We start from the raw sequence: 6,370 nt of genomic DNA on the forward strand, positions 1-6,370 counted from the left end.
TATCTATATTTATACTCTCAATGCGAATGAAATCTTATTTCGCACTGCGATCGACACTTCTAGCAGGCATTGCGATCTATATTTATACTATCAATGTAAATGACATCTAATTTCGCACTGCGATCGACACTCTAGCAAGCATTGCAAATTATCTCTAACACGCTAAGTGAATGTACTTTGTTTTTGCACTGCGATTATCACTTTAAAGAGGCATTGCGAATGATCTGTAACTCGCTTTGTGAATGTACTTACTCTCGGCACTGCGATTGCCACTTTAAAGAGGCATTGCGAATGATCTGTAAATCGCTTTGTGAATGTACTTTGTATTGGCACCTCTATAGTCACTTTAAAGAGGCATTGTGAATGATCTTTGACTCGTTATGTGAATGAAATTAATCTTGGCACTGCGATTGTCACTTTAAAGAGGCATTGCGATCTATATTTATACTCTCAATGCGAATGTAATCTAATTTCGCACTGCGATCGACACTTCTAGCAGGCATTGCGAATTATCTGTAACACGCTAAGTGAATGTTCTTTGTTTTGGCACTGCGATTAACACTTTAAAGAGGCATTGCGAATGATCTGTAACTCGCTTTGTGAATGTACTTTGTATTGGCACTGCGATTGTCACTTTAAAGAGGCATTGTGAATGATCTTTGACTCACTATGTGAATGAAATTAATCTTGGCACTGCGATTGTCACTTTAAAGAGGCATTGCGAATGATCTGTAACTTGCTTTGTGAATGTACTTTGTTTTGGCACTGCGATTGTCACTTTAAAGAGGCATTGCGATCTATATTTATACTCTCAATGCGAATGTAATCTAATTTCGCACTGCGATCGACATTTCTAGCAGGCATTGCGAATTATCTGTAACACGCTAAGTGAATGTACTTTGTTTTCGCACTGCGATTGTCATTTTAAAAAGGAATTGCTATCTATATTTATACTCTCAATGCGAATGAAATTTAATTTTGCACTGCGATCGACACTTCTAGCAGGCATTGCGAATTATCTGTAAATCGCTTTATGAATGTACTTTGTTTTGGCACTGCGATTGTCACTTTAAAGAGGCATTGCGAATGATCTCTAACTCGCTTTGTGAATGTACTTACTCTCGGCACTGCGATTGCCACTTTAAAGAGGCATTGCGAATGATCTGTAAATCGCTTTGTGAATGTACTTTGTTTTGGCACTGCGATTGTCACTTTAAAGAGGCATTGCGAATGATCTGTAACACGTTAAGTGAATGTACTTTGTTTTGGCACTGCGATTGTCACTTTAAAGAGGCATTGCGATCTATATTTATACTCTCAATGCGAATGTAATCTAATTTCGCACTGCGATTGTCACTTTAAAGAGGCATTGCGAATGATCTGTAACACGCTAAGTGAATGTACTTTGTTTTGGCACTGCGATTGTCACTTTAAAGAGGCATTGCGATCTATATTTATACTCTCAATGCGAATGTAATCTAATTTCGCACTGCGATCGACACTTCTAGCAGGCATTGCGAATTATCTGTAACACGCTAAGTGAATGTACTTTGTTTTGGCACTGCGATTGTCACTTTAAAGAGGCATTGCGATCTATATTTATACTCTCAATGCGAATGTAATCTAATTTCGCACTGCGATTGTCACTTTAAAGAGGCATTGCGAATGATCTGTAACACGTTAAGTGAATGTACTTTGTTTTGGCACTGCGATTGTCACTTTAAAGAGGCATTGCGAATGATCTGTAACTCGCTTTGTGAATGTACTTTGTTTTGGCACTGCGATTATCACTTTAAAGAGGCATTGCGAATTATCTGTAACACGCTAAGTGAATGTACTTTGTTTTGCCACTGCGATTGTCACTTTAAAGAGGCATTGCGAATGATCTGTAACTTGCTTTGTGAATGTACTTACTCTCGGCACTGCGATTGCCACTTTAAAGAGGCATTGCGAATGATCTGTAAATCGCTTTGTGAATGTACTTTGTTTTGGCACTGCGATTGTCACTTTAAAGAGGCATTGCGAATTATCTGTAACACGCTAAGTGAATGTACTTTGTTTTGGCACTGCGATTGTCACTTTAAAGAGGCATTGCGATCTATATTTATACTCTCAATGCGAATGTAATCTAATTTCGCACTGCGATCGACACTTCTAGCAGGCATTGCGAATTATCTGTAACACGCTAAGTGAATGTACTTTGTTTTGGCACTGCGATTGTCACTTTAAAGAGGCATTGCGATCTATATTTATACTCTCAATGCGAATGAAATCTTATTTCGCACTGCGATCGACACTTCTAGCAGGCATTGCGATCTATATTTATACTATCAATGTAAATGAAATCTTATTTCGCACTGCGATCGACACTTCTAGCAGGCATTGCGATCTATATTTATACTATCAATGTAAATGACATCTAATTTCGCACTGCGATCGACACTCTAGCAAGCATTGCAAATTATCTCTAACACGCTAAGTGAATGTACTTTGTTTTGGCACTGCGATTGTCACTTTAAAGAGGCATTGCGATCTATAAGTATACTCTCAATGCGAATGTAATCTAATTTCGCACTGCGATTGTCACTTTAAAGAGGCATTGCGAATGATCTGTAACACGTTAAGTGAATGTACTTTGTTTTGGCACTGCGATTGTCACTTTAAAGAGGCATTGCGAATGATCTGTAACTCGCTTTGTGAATGTACTTTGTTTTGGCACTGCGATTGTCATTTTAAAGAGGCATTGCGATCTATATTTATACTATCAATGTAAATGAAATCTTATTTCGCACTGCGATCGACACTTCTAGCAGGCATTGCGAATTATCTGTAACACGCTAAGTGAATGTTCTTTGTTTTGGCACTGCGATTAACACTTTAAAGAGGCATTGCGAATGATCTGTAACTCGCTTTGTGAATGTACTTTGTTTTGGCACTGCGATTGTCACTTTAAAGAGGCATTGTGAATGATCATTGACTCACTATGTGAATGAATTTAATCTTGGCACTGCGATTGTCACTTTAAAGAGGCATTGCGAATGATCTGTAACTTGCTTTGTGAATGTACTTTGTTTTGGCACTGCGATTGCCACTTAAAAGAGGCATTGCGATCTATATTTATACTATCAATGTAAATGAAATCTTATTTCGCACTGCGATCGACACTTCTAGCAGGTATTGCAAATTATCTGTAACACGCTAAGTGAATGTACTTTGTTTTGGCACTGCTATTTCCATTTTAAGAAGGAATTGCTATCTATATTTATACTCTCAATGCGAATGAAATCTTATTTCGCACTGCGATCGACACTTCTAGCAGGCATTGCGATCTATATTTATACTATCAATGTAAATGACATCTAATTTCGCACTGCGATCGATACTCTAGCAAGCATTGCAAATTATCTCTAACACGCTAAGTGAATGTACTTTGTTTTTGCACTGCGATTATCACTTTAAAGAGGCATTGCGAATGATCTGTAACTCGCTTTGTGAATGTACTTACTCTCGGCACTGCGATTGCCACTTTAAAGAGGCATTGCGAATGATCTGTAAATCGCTTTGTGAATGTACTTTGTTTTGGCACTGCGATTGTCACTTTAAAGAGGCATTGCGAATGATCTGTAACACGTTAAGTGAATGTACTTTGTTTTGGCACTGCGATTGTCACTTTAAAGAGGCATTGCGATCTATAAGTATACTCTCAATGCGAATGTAATCTAATTTCGCACTGCGATTGTCACTTTAAAGAGGCATTGCGAATGATCTGTAACACGTTAAGTGAATGTACTTTGTTTTGGCACTGCGATTGTCACTTTAAAGAGGCATTGCGAATGATCTGTAACTCGCTTTGTGAATGTACTTTGTTTTGGCACTGCGATTATCACTTTAAAGAGGCATTGCGAATTATCTGTAACACGCTAAGTGAATGTACTTTGTTTTGGCACTGCGATTGTCACTTTAAAGAGGCATTGCGAATGATCTGTAACTTGCTTTGTGAATGTACTTACTCTCGGCACTGCGATTGCCACTTTAAAGAGGCATTGCGAATGATCTGTAAATCGCTTTGTGAATGTACTTTGTTTTGGCACTGCGATTGTCACTTTAAAGAGGCATTGCGAATTATCTGTAACACGCTAAGTGAATGTACTTTGTTTTGGCACTGCGATTGTCACTTTAAAGAGGCATTGCGATCTATATTTATACTCTCAATGCGAATGTAATCTAATTTCGCACTGCGATCGACACTTCTAGCAGGCATTGCGAATTATCTGTAACACGCTAAGTGAATGTACTTTGTTTTCGCACTGCGATTGTCATTTTAAAAAGGAATTGCTATCTATATTTATACTCTCAATGCGAATGTAATCTAATTTCGCACTGCGATCGACATTTCTAGCAGTTATTGCGAATTATCTGTAACACGCTAAGTGAATGTACTTTGTTTTCGCACTGCGATTGTCATTTTAAAAAGGAATTGCTATCTATATTTATACTCTCAATGCGAATGAAATTTAATTTTGCACTGCGATCGACACTTCTAGTAGGCATTGCGAATTATCTGTAAATCGCTTTATGAATGTACTTTGTTTTGGCACTGCGATTGTCACTTTAAAGAGGCATTGCGAATGATCTGTAACTTGCTTTGTGAATGTACTTTGTTTTGGCACTGCGATTGCTACTTTAAAGAGGCATTGCGATCTATATTTATACTATCAATGTAAATGAAATCTTATTTCGCACTGCGATCGACACTTCTAGCAGGTATTGCAAATTATCTGTAACACGCTAAGTGAATGTACTTTGTTTTGGCACTGCTATTGTCATTTTAAAAAGGAATTGCTATCTATATTTATACTCTCAATGCGAATGAAATCTTATTTCGCACTGCGATCGACACTTCTAGCAGGCATTGCGATCTATATTTATACTATCAATGTAAATGACATCTAATTTCGCACTGCGATCGACACTCTAGCAAGCATTGCAAATTATCTCTAACACGCTAAGTGAATGTACTTTGTTTTTGCACTGCGATTATCACTTTAAAGAGGCATTGCGAATGATCTGTAACTCGCTTTGTGAATGTACTTACTCTCGGCACTGCGATTGCCACTTTAAAGAGGCATTGCGAATGATCTGTAAATCGCTTTGTGAATGTACTTTGTATTGGCACCTCTATAGTCACTTTAAAGAGGCATTGTGAATGATCTTTGACTCGTTATGTGAATGAAATTAATCTTGGCACTGCGATTGTCACTTTAAAGAGGCATTGCGATCTATATTTATACTCTCAATGCGAATGTAATCTAATTTCGCACTGCGATCGACACTTCTAGCAGGCATTGCGAATTATCTGTAACACGCTAAGTGAATGTTCTTTGTTTTGGCACTGCGATTAACACTTTAAAGAGGCATTGCGAATGATCTGTAACTCGCTTTGTGAATGTACTTTGTATTGGCACTGCGATTGTCACTTTAAAGAGGCATTGTGAATGATCTTTGACTCACTATGTGAATGAAATTAATCTTGGCACTGCGATTGTCACTTTAAAGAGGCATTGCGAATGATCTGTAACTTGCTTAGTGAATGTACTTTGTTTTGGCACTGCGATTGTCACTTTAAAGAGGCATTGTGAATGATCATTGACTCACTATGTGAATGAATTTATTCTTGGCACTGCGATTGTCACTTTAAAGAGGCATTGCGAATGATCTGTAACTTGCTTTGTGAATGTACTTTGTTTTGGCACTGCGATTGCCACTTAAAAGAGGCATTGCGATCTATATTTATACTATCAATGTAAATGAAATCTTATTTCGCACTGCGATCGACACTTCTAGCAGGTATTGCAAATTATCTGTAACACGCTAAGTGAATGTACTTTGTTTTGGCACTGCTATTTCCATTTTAAGAAGGAATTGCTATCTATATTTATACTCTCAATGCGAATGAAATCTTATTTCGCTCTGCGATCGACACTTCTAGCAGGCATTGCGATCTATATTTATACTATCAATGTAAATGACATCTAATTTCGCACTGCGATCGACACTCTAGCAAGCATTGCAAATTATCTCTAACACGCTAAGTGAATGTACTTTGTTTTTGCACTGCGATTATCACTTTAAAGAGGCATTGCGAATGATCTGTAACTCGCTTTGTGAATGTACTTACTCTCGGCACTGCGATTGCCACTTTAAAGAGGCATTGCGAATGATCTGTAAATCGCTTTGTGAATGTACTTTGTTTTGGCACTGCGATTGTCACTTTAAAGAGGCATTGCGAATGATCTGTAACACGTTAAGTGAATGTACTTTGTTTTGGCACTGCGATTGTCACTTTAAAGAGGCATTGCGAATGATCTGT

The sequence above is a fragment of the Danaus plexippus genome, unplaced genomic scaffold (assembly GCF_018135715.1).
Source record: "Danaus plexippus unplaced genomic scaffold, MEX_DaPlex mxdp_39, whole genome shotgun sequence".
NCBI classification, from domain to species: domain Eukaryota; kingdom Metazoa; phylum Arthropoda; class Insecta; order Lepidoptera; family Nymphalidae; genus Danaus; species Danaus plexippus.